The sequence below is a fragment of the Bombus flavifrons genome, chromosome 15 (genome assembly GCF_040668555.2).
Source record: "Bombus flavifrons isolate JBK064 chromosome 15, iyBomFlav1_principal, whole genome shotgun sequence".
NCBI lineage: Eukaryota > Metazoa > Arthropoda > Insecta > Hymenoptera > Apidae > Bombus > Bombus flavifrons.
The window spans coordinates 8,074,680-8,094,271 of record NC_138456.1 but is presented as its reverse complement, the minus strand read 5'-3'; the positions used below and the strand labels follow the sequence as shown (position 1 = coordinate 8,094,271).

Sequence of the window (19,592 nt, the reverse complement as noted above, 5' to 3'; positions counted from 1 at the left end):
TAAAACTAAAATATCAGTTATCACTAGATTACGAACCTTTATGCATTTATAATAAATTTAAAAGTATAGAGGACGCAGATAATGCATGAAAATGTATAAAATATTCAAAATAAAAGGACCAATGTGATATTTAGTGAATGAAACGAATATATATAGATTCTATTTTTTTTTAGTTGTATTTATAGAAATATGAAATTACACAGTCTAATAAATATGCACAGTCTAATTAGCACAATATTAGTTATGTTGTTTATTTTATCTAAAGCTTTAACCAACTTTTAAAAGGTACTACATAAAAAGTCATTTTGCCTTTCAGCTCAGTTTTACTGAAATACCCACTTTTAATCAACAAGCGATATAAAAATTAGAAAACCAATGAATGTAGACTTATTATGAGTGTCTCGTGTAATCTTCATTTGTAGAGTGATATGTAGCTTATTAATTCTATTTATTGGCAGTGTATTTCATTTTTTATTTGTGATATTGGAAATGAAAAATATATACAAAAATAATTTTATTTTCACCGAATGCGTTTCATTAATCCATTAACGATCAAGGTTATGTTAATGCAACATTTCATTTGCAAATTTTTTCTATCAGTTTCTCTGTATTTGTATTACTTGATATTAAAATATTCTTTTTTAATTATAAACTAACTTTACATACATAATACATAACATGTACTTATCATGCTTGCCCTGTAATCTTCTATTAATATAATTATTTAACATAAAACAAAATATCAGAATCAAAATTATTGTAAGGTTAATGTCAAATAAAGATTAATCGTTGGAAATTTTCTAGAATATCTAAGGTTTATTATTATTATTACGAAGTATACATAAAAGATACGTTTCATTTTTTCCGGGGATCGAATTTCGTTGAGAGAATATGAAGGACATCTGAATAGGAATGATATATTTTCTTAATGTAAATAGAAAAAGTTTCGAAGGCATATGGTACACGGCCACGATGATTGTACCTTTTTCACAAAGTGATCGTGAAACGTGATGTTTACATTGGTACGACCATATACAAAAAGTGACGAGGAACGCAATAAGGAAGGGAATTCAAAACACATATTTATCCAGGCTGTATTTGTATCGAGGGCACCACAATATAGCCTGAACTCTATTGTTTTTTGGATCTGCCTGAATACCAACGTCATTGTTCTCTCCGATAATGAATAAGACCAGGAATTTGTTTCTTTTTTGTAGTTATTGTATATCGCGTTCAATTTCTACTTTATTAGCTTGTGGAAATAATCAAAGCCATTTTCGTTCCGTCAACAATTTTTATTATTCGTCTGTTGAATTAATAATTATTAAAAAGTTAGATTAACAAGGTATTACGCAATTGAAATTATTATTATATCAATATTTTTTATTTTTCACCCCACATGATCAAGAAATGGATTTGGTTCACGCAATCCTTGTTTTACAATTCTATCTTAATCTTTCTCTCCTCTCATTCTCATTCTCATTTTTTCTTATTTTCTATTTCTTAACCGTGTACACATACTTCTAATAATATTATTTATCGTTAGTACCACAGGTAGGGGAGGGATAGCCTTAAAAGCACCAAGAAACACGTGAAAGATTTTAGATTAGAAACAGAGAATTTTATGTTAATTTATTAATTGTGAAATATTTAAGTGCTTACAATCAATTTCTGGAATAAAAGTATTGGATTTCCAATCATCTTGCCATACTTATTTTGCTTATAGAATAACGCGAGAAATCAATTTATATAAAACAAGCTAATCTTTTTTAAACTTTTTTTTTAAATCTGTTGCAATTCTTCTTTAATTTCTGCTAGAGTAGGGTAAGGATGCGATTATGATACTTCAATTAGTTCCATAAAACGTATAATCATGCGTGTAAAATTGGGATCACCGTGATTATTTCGACAACTTATTATAAGTTTATTTATAAAATTTGAATTATTCAGAGGATATTAAATAATGTTGCAATATTCATTTACCTAGTTCGCTATTGATTAAATTTATTTTCTGCGACAACTTTGTAATCAGATTGTATTTAATATACGTTTAATATATTCTGGGAAATATAACAATTATGAGGATTTAAGTAAATTATTAGGTCATCTGACATAAGGACTTGTAGCCTTTCTGATTGTGAGAACTGAATTTACAATGAACAATTCAATTACCATTCATAACAGTAACACTCTTCGCGCTAGAAGTTCCATGAATAGAGGATAAGAAAAAGTAGGTTATTGTAGGAAATAAAGAAAATTATTAATAGATATATTAATGATCATTGGATGAATTATTTTTCATTATTAATTCAAATGAATATAAGGCATTTTTGTTTGCTCAAAGCCATTGGCCATACTTTAGCCACGAAAAAAGTAACACTAGGTTAGTAATTTGTTAATAAGTAACTATTAATATAAATTACATAAATAATTCAATTTCTTCATTGCTTTGGTATATCTCAATTTATTCCAACAACGAGACGCGTAACATCGATATACACAGAATTTGGAAATTTCCATCGTAAATGTTCCATTCAAACGTTTTTGCACTTGCGAAGAACAGAAAACCTGGTATTTTATCTCACAAACCGACAATATACCGTGGCAACATTTTTTGACTAAATCGAATCTACAAACCATGCATATCTAACGAATCCAAAGAGGTTCAGGGGAAAAAAGGTGAAGGAAAAAAGAGCAGAATATTTACGTCTCCTGGAAAATAAACACCAATACGTGGCACGAAACGCGAGTTCTCGCATTTCCCGGCTGCATGACCGTTTTTCACCCGTAGAAAAAAGTAAAAAGGAGAAAGGTGGGGGTGAAAGAAGAGGAAGGGGAAAGGCAAAGCTTGCGTCGAAATTCGAATGGAAAAACGTCGACGGGGGGTTCATTTCGCTCTGGCCATCGTTTCGAATCCCATTCCGAACTCGGATCTCATTCTGGACACGCGTGATCCGGATTAGAAACGTCTGATTCCTCTGTTTTAGATTACCCGGGTCGTTTTGTCGCATGCAAAAGTTGGAAATCGAAGATGAGCCAGCAAGATATCATGTAAATTTTCCCCCGTTTTCATATTTCGATAACCTCTTTTCCTTTTGTTTCTGGCGAATAATTTTAGAGGAAATTGAACGGCCATGGTGGTAGAAAAACTCTAGTTTCCTTTTTATTCTGTCTCTTCTTATTTTTTTCATATTTGCAAGGCTGAATATTTAGACAAATAGTTAAAGGGAAGCGCTTCGACGGAGTTTGAGAGAACAGGTGGTAGAAAAGCTTTGGAAATTTTATTTTTCTTCCTTCCTATTCTTTTTCGTGTATTTTTTATAGTTGTATGGGCGAATATTTCAGCGAATAGTTAACAAGGAAAAATATTGTAATAGACGGAGTTTATGAAAGAAAAGACGGTAGAAAAATTTGAAAAATTTTAGTTATTCTTGCTTTTATCCTACTCGTGTTTTTCTGATATTTCAAACGGTAAACATCCAGGCAAATACTTAAAATTCAACAATATTGTATATAAATACAATTTGAGACAAAATCATTTCCCTATTCATAAACTTGCCATTGTACATTCCCACTTTGTACAGTCAGCTCTCCTTCAACTATCGTCCACGCAAATCCAACCTTCTTTATGCTAATTTGAAGTACCTGTACATCAATATGAAGTTGATTTCTCACACACGATATGTATCATGCACAGGTAAGAGGAGAAGCGGAAAGATTTGCATACATCGATGGTTGTTCCTTTATAGTGGCACGTGTAACGGAAAATATCAAGAGTGGCCACTTTAGACTTACATTGCGCTTTATAAACATTCAACAAGTGGCAACGGGTCCATCGACTTGTGGAACTTCTCAGTTCGCCGAGTGTTCCTTTTAAAATCGATCGAACTGCATAAGTATTTCTCCGCGGGACGAACTTTCGCTGTTTAGCTTGCCACCATTAAATGGGATTCTTTCCAAGTACTACTGGCTCGCACCACCGTGAAATCGATGGCGAATTCAGCATCCTGCCAACGGAATACACCCCTGAATTTTGTTGAATGTTTTACCACCACCAACTTCTCATGTTAATCCACGATGTTGGACTTTTAAGACGGTTGGGAGGACTCGTTGAACGAGATTTAATTCGGTGCAAGCATTACGATGTATTTAGTTGCTTGTTTCCGTTTTATTTGAGGTGAAAGTTTAGGATGACACACAGTGGCTAAACTAGTGCAGCCACGTGAACAAAGTAAAGATATCGGTACTCTAGAGATCATTTAAAATCTATTTCCATACGTGTTGTAAGTCTAATGTATTGGATTGGCAACTAAGTGATTGCATATTCTAAATAAGAGGGAAAAATCAATATTTTTGCTTAAAAATATAACTTTATTCAATTAGGTGTTGTCCGTTTTTGTAGATCACCTTTTGCCATCTTTCAGGCAGTGCCATAATTCCATGTTTATAGAACTTTTGATTTTTGTCAGCAAAAAGCTGAATTAAATGTGATTTTACATCATCAATGTCATTAAAAATTTTAAGGAGTTTAAGGAGTTTAAGGAGTTCTGCATGGAACGAAATAAATGGTAATCCGAAGGCGCAAGGTCAGGGCTATATGGTGGATGTGACAACACATCCCAATCTAGTTCCAATAATTTTTGGCGAGTGATCAAAGATGTGTGGAGCTTTGCATTATCATGCTGGGAAACAATACTCTTACGATTGGTCAATTCAGGCCGCTTTTCTTGAACTGCATCGCTCAGTTTGGCGAGTTGTTGAACGTACACGTTTGAATTAATCGTTTGGTTTTCTGGTAAAAGTTCAAAGTACAGAATTCCTTTATAATCCCACTAAACTGACAGCATAATATTTTTTCGGTGAATCTCAGCTTTTGATGTCGTCTGGGCTGGTTCATCTTCCATTACCCACGATCTTTTCCAATTTAAATATTTTAGATAATTTAAAATCTCTGCCCTCATTCGTTAGAATGTCGAAAAGAAAAATGGAAAACTTATTTCTTGGTGAGTCAGGTAGCAGTGAAAAAGAAAGCTTTTTCGAGGCTTACAGAAATTCGGATAGTAGCGATGAGGAAGAAATCAGATTTTCTAGAAATAGAAATATAAATAGAATTACAGAATATGGGTGACGTTGCAGTCAACGTGTTGTTATTATTATTATTTTGATTATTAATGTTAAATGATATTCATCCATAAACTCGATATAAATTGCTCTAACAAAATATTCATCAAAAAATTGATTTTTTAAGCAAATATTTAGTCCAATATCGATCAAATATTAGGACGTTTATAGATTTTCGTTACTATGTCTGTATGACTTGTCAAAGTTTAAAATATATAGATTAAAAATAAAATAATATTGATGGAAACGTCGCTTAATAAATCCGTACTATCCATCTATTGTAGATCGTTTAGTTTGGTCGTTGTGTGACAGTTTGTCTATTAATTGTTTTAGAAAAATTGATGATGGAATATTTATGATGCATACAATTGAAAATTAATAGGGAAAATAGGTATAAGATGACGATGAGCTCATTCAGATGATTTAGTTAAATATAACGATGATTGATGTGATACTGATACTCCAAATCGTATGGAGCAGGCGGCGATTTATTGATGCATGAATTTACATGTATCTCGCGATTTTACTCGGTTTCTGATTCTAAATTCATTACGTATTACGCATTCTGATATTTAAATTCATTACATATCACGGATTCCGATCCTAAACTCATCACATATCCTGGATTCTCATTCTAAATTCATTACGTGTTACAGATTCTGTTTCTAAATTCATCACAAATTGAGATTGTAATCTAAAAATTGTCGAAAAATACTCGGGAATTTCACGTCCATCGACAATTATAAAATTACAAAAATATTTTAAAAAATGTCAAAGACTGCTGTCTACCACGTTATTAATTACAACTTACATGCCTATATTATTAGGTTGTCCGAAAAGTGTCTTTCTTTTACAGACACAACTTTTACAACGATGCATCTTTATACAAATATGAAACCTAATCTGTCGAACGTTGTAATCTTTATCTTGATAGAAAAAAATAGATCATCCGTAATTCGATAAAATAATATAAAACGAAAAATGTTGTGCATCCATTATTTCCTTATGAAATGAAAGAAACTTTTCGGACGACCTAATATTATGATAGGTACTAATATGTATTAATACTTCAAACTAATAAATGAATTAGTCGATTGATGTACGAACCTCGCTCACAAGAATATTTGCCCGATCCTTTCACCTATGTATTTTGATTGTGAATTCGTCACACGGTACATTACGATACAAAATTTGTCCAAATATGTCGCGGAATCTGACGCCCACCAGCAATGATAAAGCTCGTGCCTCCTTCAAACGAGCTTAAACACGAATGAAGGGACATTTTCAACGAGCCATGCGAAAATAGCCCGTAAAGCAGCAATAAAATGTGAATTTTCTGCTCGCTGAAACGTTCGAATGCCCGAAACCCGGGCTTTACCCGTTTTAAACGGGGTAGAGGGGGCTTCATAAAAATTTGAATGCAATTCACTCGCGGGTACCTCGCGTGTGTCGCCCAATTTTCCCAGCTTTTTTCATGAAAATTTCTCTTCCTCCCCCTATTATACACAAAGATAGAAAGACATAGAAAGGGAAGAATACAGAGAAGAGAATGAGACACGGAGAGATGGATCGATTCGAGCGTTTATATTTATTACCAGTTTGTCGTTTCGCTATTCTAATTTCAATTGCAAGCCGACACCAGGCTGCCTGTAATTACGAACGTTTAAAAGCTTCGGCGACGTGTACTTTAGTTTGTAAACAATTTCAAACGCACCCAAGCCCCCGTAAGCCGAATTAATGGGCTCACTTTTAATTACCACTCCGCGTGCGTCCGGACGCCATTCGCCACTCCCTTTTTTTCGTCGTTTAATTTAATTGTTTGTAACGATTACTCGCCATGCTTTTTTAGTTCAATTGCAGCTGCTAAGTTCGTACGTCTTCTCGTCTTTCTCTCCCCATCCCTAACAGTGCAAGCAAGTTCTCGCGAAATTGAACGAATTTTTTTTCCAGCCAGCTGGATGCGCGACGCTTTTTTCGCACAGGCTTTTCCAGGCAGTTGCTGTTGCTGGTTTATGGGATGGTTTGAAAAAGATCGACGCGTTACGTTTCTAGGGCTTTTAATTTAGCGATCGAGAAAGCTTGGAAGAAATTTTATGGCGAAAGGTGGAGAACGCTTCGAATTTACGCCAAGGGTTGCTGAAGACCAACGGTGTCTATGTTTCGTATTTTTCATGTAGAAGTTGGATATTACGAGATTTAAGGGTTTTCAAGTTGTGGAGTTTTAGTAGGTTCGAGTAAAATAAATTAGTGGCATATAATATCGGAAAAAAATAATAAAGAAATCCGGCAATAAGTGACGTTACTAAATTCATACTATACACATGTACATGCACAATTCATATTATATACAAGCTACAGTATCATTTTTCAATGATGAACGAACTCATCATCCCCGGTTAACAGGATCATCATAATAATAAAATCATATACATATATATATATATATGTGGATAATACAACGACACCCAAACACTCACACTGCTTTCTATCTTTACCTCAGATCGAAGCAAAGTTAAGATATACTTTATGTGGACCTGATTAAAGTTTAGTGCCCTTTAGTACACTAACTCTTTCCTCCAGTGTATGCATATCTGTCATGAATAAAATATCAATCTTAGAAATTCAATACCCGTGCAGGACACCATTAGCTTTGCACGACTCGCTCTATATAACTTACAATGCTCAGTCTCCAACTTTAATACACACTTTCTACAGGAAGTCAGTTTCTGAAAAGTTTGAACCAACGTCGTTCCACGATGTAGAACGATTTATCAGTGCCTGGAGCGGCCCGATGGGGTTGCATAAAGACTCGAGGTTCACCGAGCCGATCCGTCACTGCGAATAATCGTCAGAACGAGGTTGATTTTATTGGCAATGAGCCTCGGTTATCGATCGCTCGGATGATAACGCACATCCGTAAATAATAGCGAGTCGATCGAACGAGAGTTATGGATCGTTGAAACGCGTATCAGTTGGTCCAGTTGAAAAACGTCTTACAGTTAAATTACTCATCTTGGCGCGTCGGTGAAATAAATATGGCAGTGAGCGTGTAACTACCTGCCTTACGTCGAGCGAACCATCGACGTTTACAGACGCGTTCCGCCGTATTTACGGCCGCAAAAAGCGCGGTTCCGTTCGCCGTTACGTCTTCCTTGGGCGACGAGCCGCACAGCTTCCCGTTCAGTTTTACTCGAGCAACAGCACCAGGGTAACGAAGGTTGGTGTAGGAGTTTTTATTGCTCGGTTATGTCCGCGGACGTCGGAGAAAATCTTTCAGGGTTTATCTCTGCGTGCACGAAGATGTGGAAATGGAAAATAAAGGTTTAAAGGCTGATGAAGATTTGTGTTGCGGCGAAAGAAAACGGTGAATCGGCGGATTAAGTTTAGTCAGCAGGCTCAAGGAATTCGTATTCCAAGGATGTTAGAGATATGTATCTGCTGAATAGGGGAAAGCGTGATTAAATTAGGTTTTGTTATCGATAGATTTCGAATTTTTATGTAGGTTTATATCTTAGTGGGTTCAACTAGAGAAATAGAACTTGAATAGAGATTCGTCCTATCTATTAAAAGATACGAGTATTTCTAATTTAAATATTTCATATGCTTTTCCATATTATTTTGTATACTTTTACATCTTTAGGTTTTGTACAAATACGTAAAAATCCGTAGTAATTACTACGGATGTGTTAACGAGCGAAGAGAATGATTTTACTTTTGTGGGGCGGATGGGATGGATACTGCGCGGTTTCGAAGTTTCCATTTGCCGGTTGCTCCCCAACCGGTACGCACACCCACGTAGCTCGAGAATGATTTTATCTTAAAAGCATATAGGGAGTTGCTAGATTTGTTAACGAACTTGTCGTAGAATACGGGGAATTGTTAGAGTAATTTGTATAGAAATATTGTACCAGATAAACAGTTTACGTCAAATAAAAAATTTGAAAGTTTTCAATTTCAAAGTATGTAAGTAAAGATATAAAAATGTATCAATTTAGAAGCTTAAAAAATTCCATAAGAATAACTTATTGATAACAATTTATATTTTCGTTGAAACGGTTAACAACTACAATTCTACGAGCTAGTAACGCCGTCAGCCATGCTTTCCTTCGAGATTAGTGATAAACTACACCGGCAGCGATATTTTATCGACGATGCTTCGAATTTATTTCGCTCGGCGTGCTACGGGGCGGTTCTTTCGCGTGATTCTTACCACTGAGAGGCATAAGAAAAAGGAGACGAAGGAGAATATAGACTTGGACAGAACGGGCGAGGAAAACCCAAGGAGAATGAAACTTAAAGGAACTGCTCGAGATTTTGCGAAATTTATGACCAAGTATAATGGCCAACGCTGAATTTTCTTTCTCAAAAGCTGCCGCGTAATTCTGTCAACCAATCCGGCACATTTGTACTTTCCTGCTTAAGAAACTCTACCGTGGCAGCCTCTTTTTAAGAGCAGCTTGCTACTATTAAAGTTTTCTTGGAAAGTTTGTGAGATTTCATTTATATAGAAGTGTGTACCCTGGACAGAAGTATATCGATGTTTGTCCATTAAAGTTGGTAATTTCAATAGTTGCAATATTAAAAATCATTTTCAGTATTTGAAGAAAAATTTTAGCCTAGAGTTGAGACAAGAAAAATGTATTTATTTACGCATATATTCTATTTTCGTCTCTTTTAACCACAATCGTATCTCTATCTTAGAATAGCTTTGAAAGCTGAAGTAAATTATTTTAACGTTTATAACTATTCCTACCGTATTTCCCAGATAAATAAATGGAATCTACACGTTTTCTTTTTCAAAAAATGCTCGTTTACTTTTTCTGAAATTTACATCATTTGTCACTTCAAGCCGTCAATTATGTTACAAGTTTGCATCGAAAGATGCTTGATGATGTTCGAACCGTAATAAAATTGATATTCGATCGAGACTTTATTAATTTTATTTTGTTTACGATAGTAAAAAGCTCAGTTATTCTGCGCCACGATAACCAAGATCTGCGAATACGAAACGCTTCGATTCTACTTGATCGTAATTTTTAAATTTCGTGGGTATAACAACATAACGGAAACTTTGTTAATTTTACTTTGTACATGACGGTGAAAAGCTCAATTATTCTGTATCACGGTCTGTAAAATCTGCAAATACAAAAAGACTGCGATTCCAATTCGATCGCGATTTTTAAATTCCATCCGCAGGTTCGGTCGTAAAGCTTCAATAACAGAGGCCATTCGTCGCGCGATAAACGTTGCAAATCCTGGTGTAACGCCGGTAGTTTCGAATGCACGATTCATCACCTCGTCGATCACCGGAACGATAGAGTGGAAGCGCATCTCATCATACGGAAATATTTACACACCGACTGCGGCGAATACGATCGATGTAGGTACGCACGATGACAAAGTTTGAAGGAACTTGTCTGAATTATACATGTTGGAGCTGCATGCTTCCTGTTTTTCTCTATTTTCCCTTGCGTTCCTCGCGCAACATCGCTCGAAACTATGTGTAACCTTTCGTTTGTACAAATCGATGAGGGATACTTGGATGTAGTATTCGCCAACGTGTTTCGAGTTCCCGAGTCTTTCCGCTGTTCCTCTTTCAACGAGACGACACAGCTGTTTGCGTGCCATTTTCGTGATCGCGTTGATACTGTTGATTCGATGTTGCTCTTAAACTTTTCTGATACCGGAACTCGGCAATCCTTTCGTTTCTTCGTAGATATTTTAGTCTTTTTACCGTGTGAAATATAGAAGTTGTTTGGGTGTTAGGAAGTTTAATTTAAGAACAGTTGACAATACTTATCTTACTAACATGTTGTTATATTTGTTACTTTGCGTATCATTTGCTCGGAGATATTTATCACCACTTTCTACGGATCTTTTCACGCGTAGTTTTTCGTCTTTTTTTTATGCAGACTTGTATACGTGAGAGAGTTTAACGCTACTTCGTGGAACCAGAGATAATTTTTCATAGGATGATTTTCCGTTGTAACTTTCGGATACGAAAATTATGCTTACGCATTACGCTCGATGCATGAAATAAATGATAATTTACATATTATCAGATAATAAATATAGATATATTTATTTGCAAACAATTTTATAATTAAAACTTGATTTTAATATTTATGACGAATTTTGAGGACGAAGTAGATGGAATTGGCAAATTTTTATTTGAAATCTAATTTGAAGCACGAATTTTCAAGGGGATATATATACTATAGGGAAATTAGCTTCACTCGTAAATTTTTCTGTTTATTTAATAAGATACATAAAGAATTGGATAAAGCATTACAGCTCAAAATGACGTCAATATCTGCTGTTTGAATAATACTGTTTTTCATCTAATGGCCCATAAAAATTTAACTTTAAGAATTCTGTATGCATAACATTCACGATCGTCTATAGACTACACTTTGACGTCAGCTATGTCTCAATAACCGCCGTTTATTTCCTCATTCGTTACATTTTACGATCGCAGACAACAGAGATGCATAACAGAAATACTCTGCCCTCTGAGCTAACAAGTCAAAACCTAGCGCAATTTCGTGTCTTCCATATAACTACTAATTCATATACTATAAATAGATCAGTGCCTCTCAACCCCATCATATCGCTAAATTTCTCTATGATGATTCTGTGGTGAAGTCATTTTTACAAAAATCTCATATTAAAATTTTCAATCTCATGTAGCAAAAGCGGAAAAAAAGTATTTCTGCACATCCCTCCTCCTCCATACAGTCTATTCAAAACACTGAATTATACTAAAAAAATCTGAACTGGAAATGAACAAGATTATTTTGCCAAAAAGCAAAATCTTTTAACATCCCACACATTCATTACGCTCAATGCACCAAATCTATACTAAACCTTATTAATTTATACCAATGATTTATATCAAATATAAAAACTTGCAGCAAATTTTATGCCAGAAGATTGATGTTCTGTCTTATCAAAACTCATAAACACTCTTCTCCAACACATTTCAAAAGAAATTCGTTCCCCAAATTACTCCTCTCATTTTCTTTCAACGTACAGCTTAAGCTAACCACTCGATTCACGCTAAACCTTATCACAAAAGTCGTGAATACTTCCAGCCAATTACTCCGAAGATAAAAATAATCGAATAATCCGAAAGATTTACCGACGGCAACGTCATCTTTCACTTTGCGTTTCGCATGATTTATTCGCGGTCCCTGTAGACGGAATAAGAGGGAAAAATGGTGAGTTAGAGTCGCATCCAGGCCACGCAGAGGGTGACTGGGGGTGGGTTAGAGAAGCAAGCGGCGGGGTTGAAAGCGTACGAGTCCGAACAAAGTCAATGGCCGGCGAGCAAGGGCGTATAAATCTGAAACTTAAATTTAGATCGGCTCTGAAACCATGCTTTTCCCTTCCACACATCGTTCTATCAGTTTGTTGGCCAGTGCTGCCGCCCTATCCGTCGATGTTGGAACCGGAAAACGCGTTTTCACGAAGGCGGTTCTTTATGACGGTCATCGTGCGTCGACCGCACTCTCCTTGGCCAGGGTCATGGTCTTTCGTACTGGTTCAGGATTATGCTTTACGACGCTGTTACTGCACCAGGAATTTTACCAAGCCTTGTTCTTTATACATATTGTGCGCTGTATCTCGTTTCATTTATATCTTCTCGCTATTTTTAGATGTTCGTCGGAAGTAAGAATTACGCACGTGATTCGAGTGAAAGGTTTTTTGGTAGGACGAGTAATGGTATCTTGTCCGAGAATTTGTTTTTACGAAAGTGATTTTTATTTGAGAATTTTCGTGTAATTTAATGGTCGATATTGTTGATGGCAATTGTTATTCGTATTTAGTAAGAACGGAAAGCTTTTTTCAGTTCAAGGAGAAACGAAAGCTTGTTCGAGAATTCGTTTCTAAAAGAATGATTTTCATTTGAGGAGTTTTATGTAATTCGATGGTAGATTTGATCACGCGAGAATTTGTTTTTTCTATTTTTATGCATTCCTGGTAAGTGGGAAGTAAATTTGGAAATTGTAAGCTATGCTTCCTAAAATTATCGGTATCGGATGTCTTGAAACTACAAAGTACAAATAAACGTAACCACGTGCTTAATAAATTTCTCGGTTTTCTTCGGAAATACGTTAATCGAACTTGTAAAAAAGTATTTCTATTTTTTTCTTCAAAATTTGAATGAAGAAGCTGAAACACAAACCGATCCTCTAAAGAATAAACGATACTTACTGACAATATCGAGCCAGTTCGGTACAGCAGCAAGTTGGGAGAAAATTAAGTCCCCAACAAGGCTGTTCTTTCTTTTTTTTTTTATTTAACTTGGTGTTTTGTTTCCTGTAATATCATAGCCGATATTAAGAGAAGTTTTACAAGCCTGGTCTCGAGTATCACTTTGATCCACTGCTGCTGATACACTTTAGTCTGGCCGAAGTTTCATAATTAGAAAGTTTATCGCGGCAGGAAAACTGCTAGGAAAAGTGCGCGCGTCTGGCGTCAGCATTTCCTTATCGACAACTTTAATGACGTTTTGTGATTATTAATTCGGGCAAAAGCACCCTGCTTTCTCTTGATATCTGTATTTGATCGGAACACGTGAGCTTTTCAGCGTTCGAAATGCTCGATCCATGGGCAAAGTTCCTGTTCGTTCTGTAGTTTGACTGCAATGGAAAGCGAGTTTACGCGAACGAAAAGCTGTTGATCGTTTAATTAAATTCTGCGAGCTTTTCACTTTATGATCGTTGAAATTTGATGGTGTTTCAGCAGTGAAAGGAAAGGGATAGAACGAGCAGAAATCTTATGTACATATACCGCTCCTTGAATAGAAGTTGTACATTACAGTCGGCAAAATTGAATTGCTTGGGAGTTTTCAGCTTTAATTTTGGTTAAATTACTGACATTTATTCTTATTCGTAGTATGTTTTACTTTATGTTTTATTCATTTCATATTCTAAACAAGAATCTGTTTGTATGTATAGGTATGCATACTTAACTTTTAAATTACTGTATTACATTAGGTTGTCCAAAAAGTTTCTTTCGTTTTATAAGGAAATAATAGACATACAATGTTTTTTTCTTTTATATTAGTTTATTGAATTATGCACGAACGTAATAATAGAAATAGAACGAAATGGATCATACCTAATTCAATAAAATAATATAAAACAGAAATTGTTGTTCATCTATTATCACCTTATGAAACGAAAGAAACTTTTCGGACAACTCAATACATTTTTTTCGAATATATTCGTATTACCGAGATATATATCGATGTGAGGGGCAAAGTATCGAAGGTATCGATCAAGTATGAGATATATTTTTAACGTGATTTATGTTATATTTCGCATAGAAAATTCATTCAACGAATTGTAACTAAAGGAAATATATTAAAAAGCAGGGACAAATTTTTACGTATCTTTATATGAAATTTATTTACATTTGATTAATTGCAGCTAGATCCAAAATAAAGAATTTTAGAAATATTTGAGAAGAAAGGAAGCAACAAAATTATATCGCGTTTATGTTTAACATTTTTCTTAAATGAATAAAACTTGGAACAATAATACGCACGGCAAGGAGAAGAAAGTAAAGAATTAGAATTGGCAACGAGCTTGCCCCTCTCTTCTTTTTAAATTCCCTAGTCAACAGGTTAGTAAAAGAACAGTAAGGGTTGGCATCTTACAAATTTAACTCTCAGCCTGCTGCTCGAACGAAACGAATACAGTCCACCGCATGTTACTGTTATTTCTGGCGACAGTTTTTAACTAGTGCAATCTGCGAATAAAGCGTTGCCTGCTCGTCGAGCACCAGTTAACATCTGCGAGTCGTTTTCCATCGTTATTTTCACCGGGGTTCGTCGAATCCTCCCTTTTTATTCTTTCTTCATGTGCTACCAACTCCCTGTAGAACTCTCTTTTAATTATCTCGCCTCTTAAAACATGAAACTTTAGCGTCTATATAAATTTTACGATCCATATGACACGATGTAACGTTTTACAGCAACTTATACGTTTGCCAGATCTGCAACTAAAATTTATTTCCTCTTTGTTTGTTGCATACACGTAGATTGTGCGTGTTTATGCAAATTCGTATTTTCGTGTTTGATATTGTCTCATTTTTTCATTATTATATCGAGGGCTAATAATATCTCGTAATAAACAACACATCTGATTATTCATTTTAAATTTAAATTCACTTTATAATTATGTTGCTTCGTCTTTTAAAACTCGTTTCTTCATAAATTTTACGGCCTATGAACATGACGTACGTAATACTCCAAAACAGTCTGCGCGTTTTCAGAGTCCAACATTTACGTCTGCTTTCAAGTTATATGATAATTTTTACGTTTATGCAAATATTCCACATAAATTAATTCGTTTTAACGAGTTCAGCGAGTTACCTTTAATTAAAAGAGCTTTTACGATCACGCAATTACATAATTATTAATAAATATAATTACATGATTGTTAATAAAACCAAGTAAATTTTTATGAGATTGGTTCTATTCCTCATAAATATAAATATAATACAATTAGTTTCTAAGGGACACGAAAGAAAAAAAGTAACTGAAAATAGCTGAAGGTTACATTGAAAAATTTGGCATTCTGAGTGACGAGTTAATTCACCTTCTTTGGTTAACAGGTCCAAAACTCCAAATACTGCGTAACACAATTTCTTCCAAATTATATAGTTGTTCCTTTTAATATTAAAATTTGAAATTTGAATAGAAGTGTTTCTGTTATATTTTTACAACGAAGCAGACGGCGGGAATATGTACAGGAATAACGATGTTTCAAGTGAAATTTTTGCTACCGAGAAATTTAATTACCGTTGTATTTATTGAACTGTAGGAAACACACGCGTGCCGCGCAGCCGTCTGTGAAAGTAATTAATATGAACGAAGGTAGAGAGGCGATTCTCGTTTGCTTTTTCTACGTCCAAAAATCAAGTTCCACAGAGAGTTCTGCGTTTGATGTTGATTCCGTTCGAGACCGATCGGATTACCCTCGGTTTATACTTTGACTGACAGCTCGACCAGCTTGTAGTTTGTTCGCGATAAATGAATTTTTTGAAAGCACGAACAGTAGAGTCGTCGATACTTGTTTAATCCAGAGGCATTTTTCCTATTATGTATCTCCCTAAAGAAACTCATCGTTCATTTTAATGAATTTCACGAACTTTGTTCGATGCTGTTTCCGATGTACCCGAAGCATCAAAGTCATAACTTATATCTCGATTGAGTTGAGAGCAGCTATGAATTCTCAAACGCTAAAAATCTTAGAAATAACTGAAGATCTATTGACTCTATATATGTTAGCAATTTTTCAAAATTTTCTTTAATTATAATAAATATAGCTTTGCCTTTCAACACGGTAAATTTACTAATAGCAAGCGATCGATTCAGTTTACCACTAAAATACTTTGCCTCTAATAGTATTTTTGAAAAAATGTTCTATATTCTCTAAAATCTTGGTTCGTCCATTCATTGCAAGTTTTTCATTTACGAGCTTGACCATTGTGTGCATCTGTCATTATTTATTACATATATATACATATATATACTATACACAATGTATATATAATGTAAATACACTATATATATGTATATATAGTGTATATACAATGTATATATAGTGTAAATACACTATATATATACTATATACAATACTATATATATATATATATATGTAAATTCTATAAAATTGAAACTACCCGCCAACCGACATTTTCATTTTTGCTTTGTTTTACCGGCAGCCATTTTACTGAATAGATGAGATGACGCGAGAAGATCGGTAATTTAGGACTTAGAAAATCGATTCTCGATTATATATACAGGGTGGTTGGTAACTGGTGGTACAAGCGGAAAGGGGGTGATTCTACGCGATAAAAGAAGTCGAAAATATAGAATAAAAATTTTTCGTTTGAGGCTTTGTTTTCGAGAAAATCGACTTTGAATTTTCGCTCGGTACGCGTGCACTTTATTACGTCTCGTTATAACGAATCTCACTGTAGATCGTTATCTCGATGGGAAAAATTAGAAAAAAAAAAAAAAAAGTAAAAAAAAATTTTTATTCTATATTTTTGACTTCTTTTTTCGCGTAGAATGACCCCCTTTCCGCCTGTACCACCAGTTTCCAACCACCCTGTATATGTAATAACGTAAATCCTTAGGGTAAATAAGACGATCGATTCTGGAAAATCGAGTTTATTTTGAGAATAAATTAAATTATATACAGTAGCAATTAGTAACAAATCTACTACAAATTTTACCTGGAAAATCGAGAATCGATTTTCTAAGTCCTAAATTACCGTTCTTTTCTCGTCATCTCATCTATTCAGTAAAATGGCTGCCGGTAAAACAAAGCAAAAATGAAAATGTCGGTTGGCGGGTAGTTTGAATTTTATAGAATTTACATATTCATTATTTATATTAGGTTCAAGTAGAACGGTTAAGTTTTAACTCCTAAACAAATATACAGTTACAAAAATAGATAATGCGTAAATATATTGATTTTCGGCGACCTGGATATTGCGAAGCTTCTGACCGGTTTTCATTTTGGGCTAAGTTTTTCACTCAGTTCTCTTGCCGTCTTATCAGAAGGTTCATCACTCTGCTCACTCCGTGGCCAGACCCTTTTAGAAAATTCTTATCACTTTGCACCAGTCACGGGACACCGTGAGCCCGTGACTTCGACTCATCGGCTCCGTGCACGCTATCCTCGGTGGTGGACAACAACAGAGAGCGTCGGGTCACTTCTCGGCAATTCGAATCTATAACATCCGCGATTCTTGGAAACGTGCTCGTAACACCATTCAAAACCACTATTGAGGCTAAACCCTTATGACACACCCATTTATGGTGTCGGCTATCAGCAGTACAATATTCTTGGAAATGGATCGACACCACACGATGCGTCGACCTTGACGCATGTATATTCTCTACGTCCCTGACATATCCATCGTGTTTGAGCTTTTATGATATTCTATGTTCTTCTAAGAAATGTACCGTCTACCTGCGCCATAGTTTATGTAAAATAAAATTACAATTTATACTTTTTTATTTCGTATGTCTTGTATTCAAAACAGAGAAACTGCAAATCAGTAAAATTATTTTCTATATTTTTGCAGAAATAAGTTTCTCTCCCATTTCTTGAAAAACAAAAGGTCACCCATTACTTTCTCAAAATGTTCGTCTTCGCTCGTGCTACAACCGTATTATAAAAATTTCGATACCTCAAAAGCGATCAACCGTTGCGAACTTCGTGAAACTTCATCAAAGAACGCGTCTTATCGGCCACGAATTTTTAACGTCCGATCGAGTCGCGACACGTAGACGGTGAAACGTCGATTCCGCGCGAGCAGCTTCTCGCTTCTCTCCTGTATAACTTGCTGATTTTATCAGCGATGCGTGTCACAAAGTCCTGGCTTCGGTTCGTTGCGTGCACACTCACACACGTACACTCGATCAACCGTGTACACGCGCGCGCCCCGCCACCATATGCTATATGCCAGCGGAGCATTTCGTGATTTAATTAATTAGCGCAAATTAATCCCAATTAGCGAATCTTGTCTGACGACTGCGAGGTGAGTGGCTCCTCTCTCTTCGTTATGCACGAACGGTGTGCAGCTGCTTTCACACCGGAGCACCTACGTGACACAATGTGTCTTTGGCCATGCTGAATTTATTCACGGTCCCTTATGGTTCGAAAGGCCAAGGTAGAGAGAAAGGAAGATGTTTCCCGCGAAAATGACATTTGCTGGAAAATTTGCTCGTCCGATGTTATAATGGATTTAGGAATTTTTTGCAATTTTAGGAATTTTAGGAGTTTCTGTCGATACGATTTGTAGAGGATTGTTGGTCTCTGTAGAGAATGGTTGATTTGTTCGAATAACGAGATAACTCGCTGTTGAAAACCGTCAAGTATATTTAAAATGATAAATAAATTAATGCAGACGATAATCGCTCGTACTAACAGATTCGCTAAAGACAGCGTGTAAATCGCTAATAAGATCGCTGATAACTCGTTGATAACTGATAGATACTGTCTTTAGCGAATCTGTTAGTACGAGCGATTATTGTCTGTATTAATTTATTTATCATTTTAAATATATATGACGGTTTTCAACAGTGAGTTATCTTCTTATTCGAACAAACCAACCATTCTCTACAGTGACCAACAATCCTCTACAGATTCATAGGACGTTGAAGTCTTTAAAACTACTTGCCAATAAGTGGTGGAACTTTCTTATAGAAATTGCGTGTTATTGAGGATGTCAGTGATTTTTTGTAAAGTACATGAATAAAAGCTTGCGTTTACTTCTTGCATTATACAAATATATTTATTAGCGAGTTGAAAGCATATTATTTCTGATAGCTTAGAATAGCATTCGCCAGATACATTCTTTAGTTATTACGATGCACTTCAGGTATCATTTTGAATTAATGGGACAAATCATAGTGTCTTTTGGGTTGTGAATTTAATAAA

At 35.2% G+C, this 19,592-nt stretch overlaps 1 protein-coding gene across 2 annotated transcripts in view; it reads left to right on the top strand.

Moving 5' to 3' along the window:
- The window catches only part of Ror (tyrosine-protein kinase transmembrane receptor Ror), a 349,227-nt gene that overhangs the window by 1,232 nt on the left and 328,403 nt on the right, over positions 1-19,592 (top strand). The gene's annotated exons all lie outside the window — the stretch shown is intronic.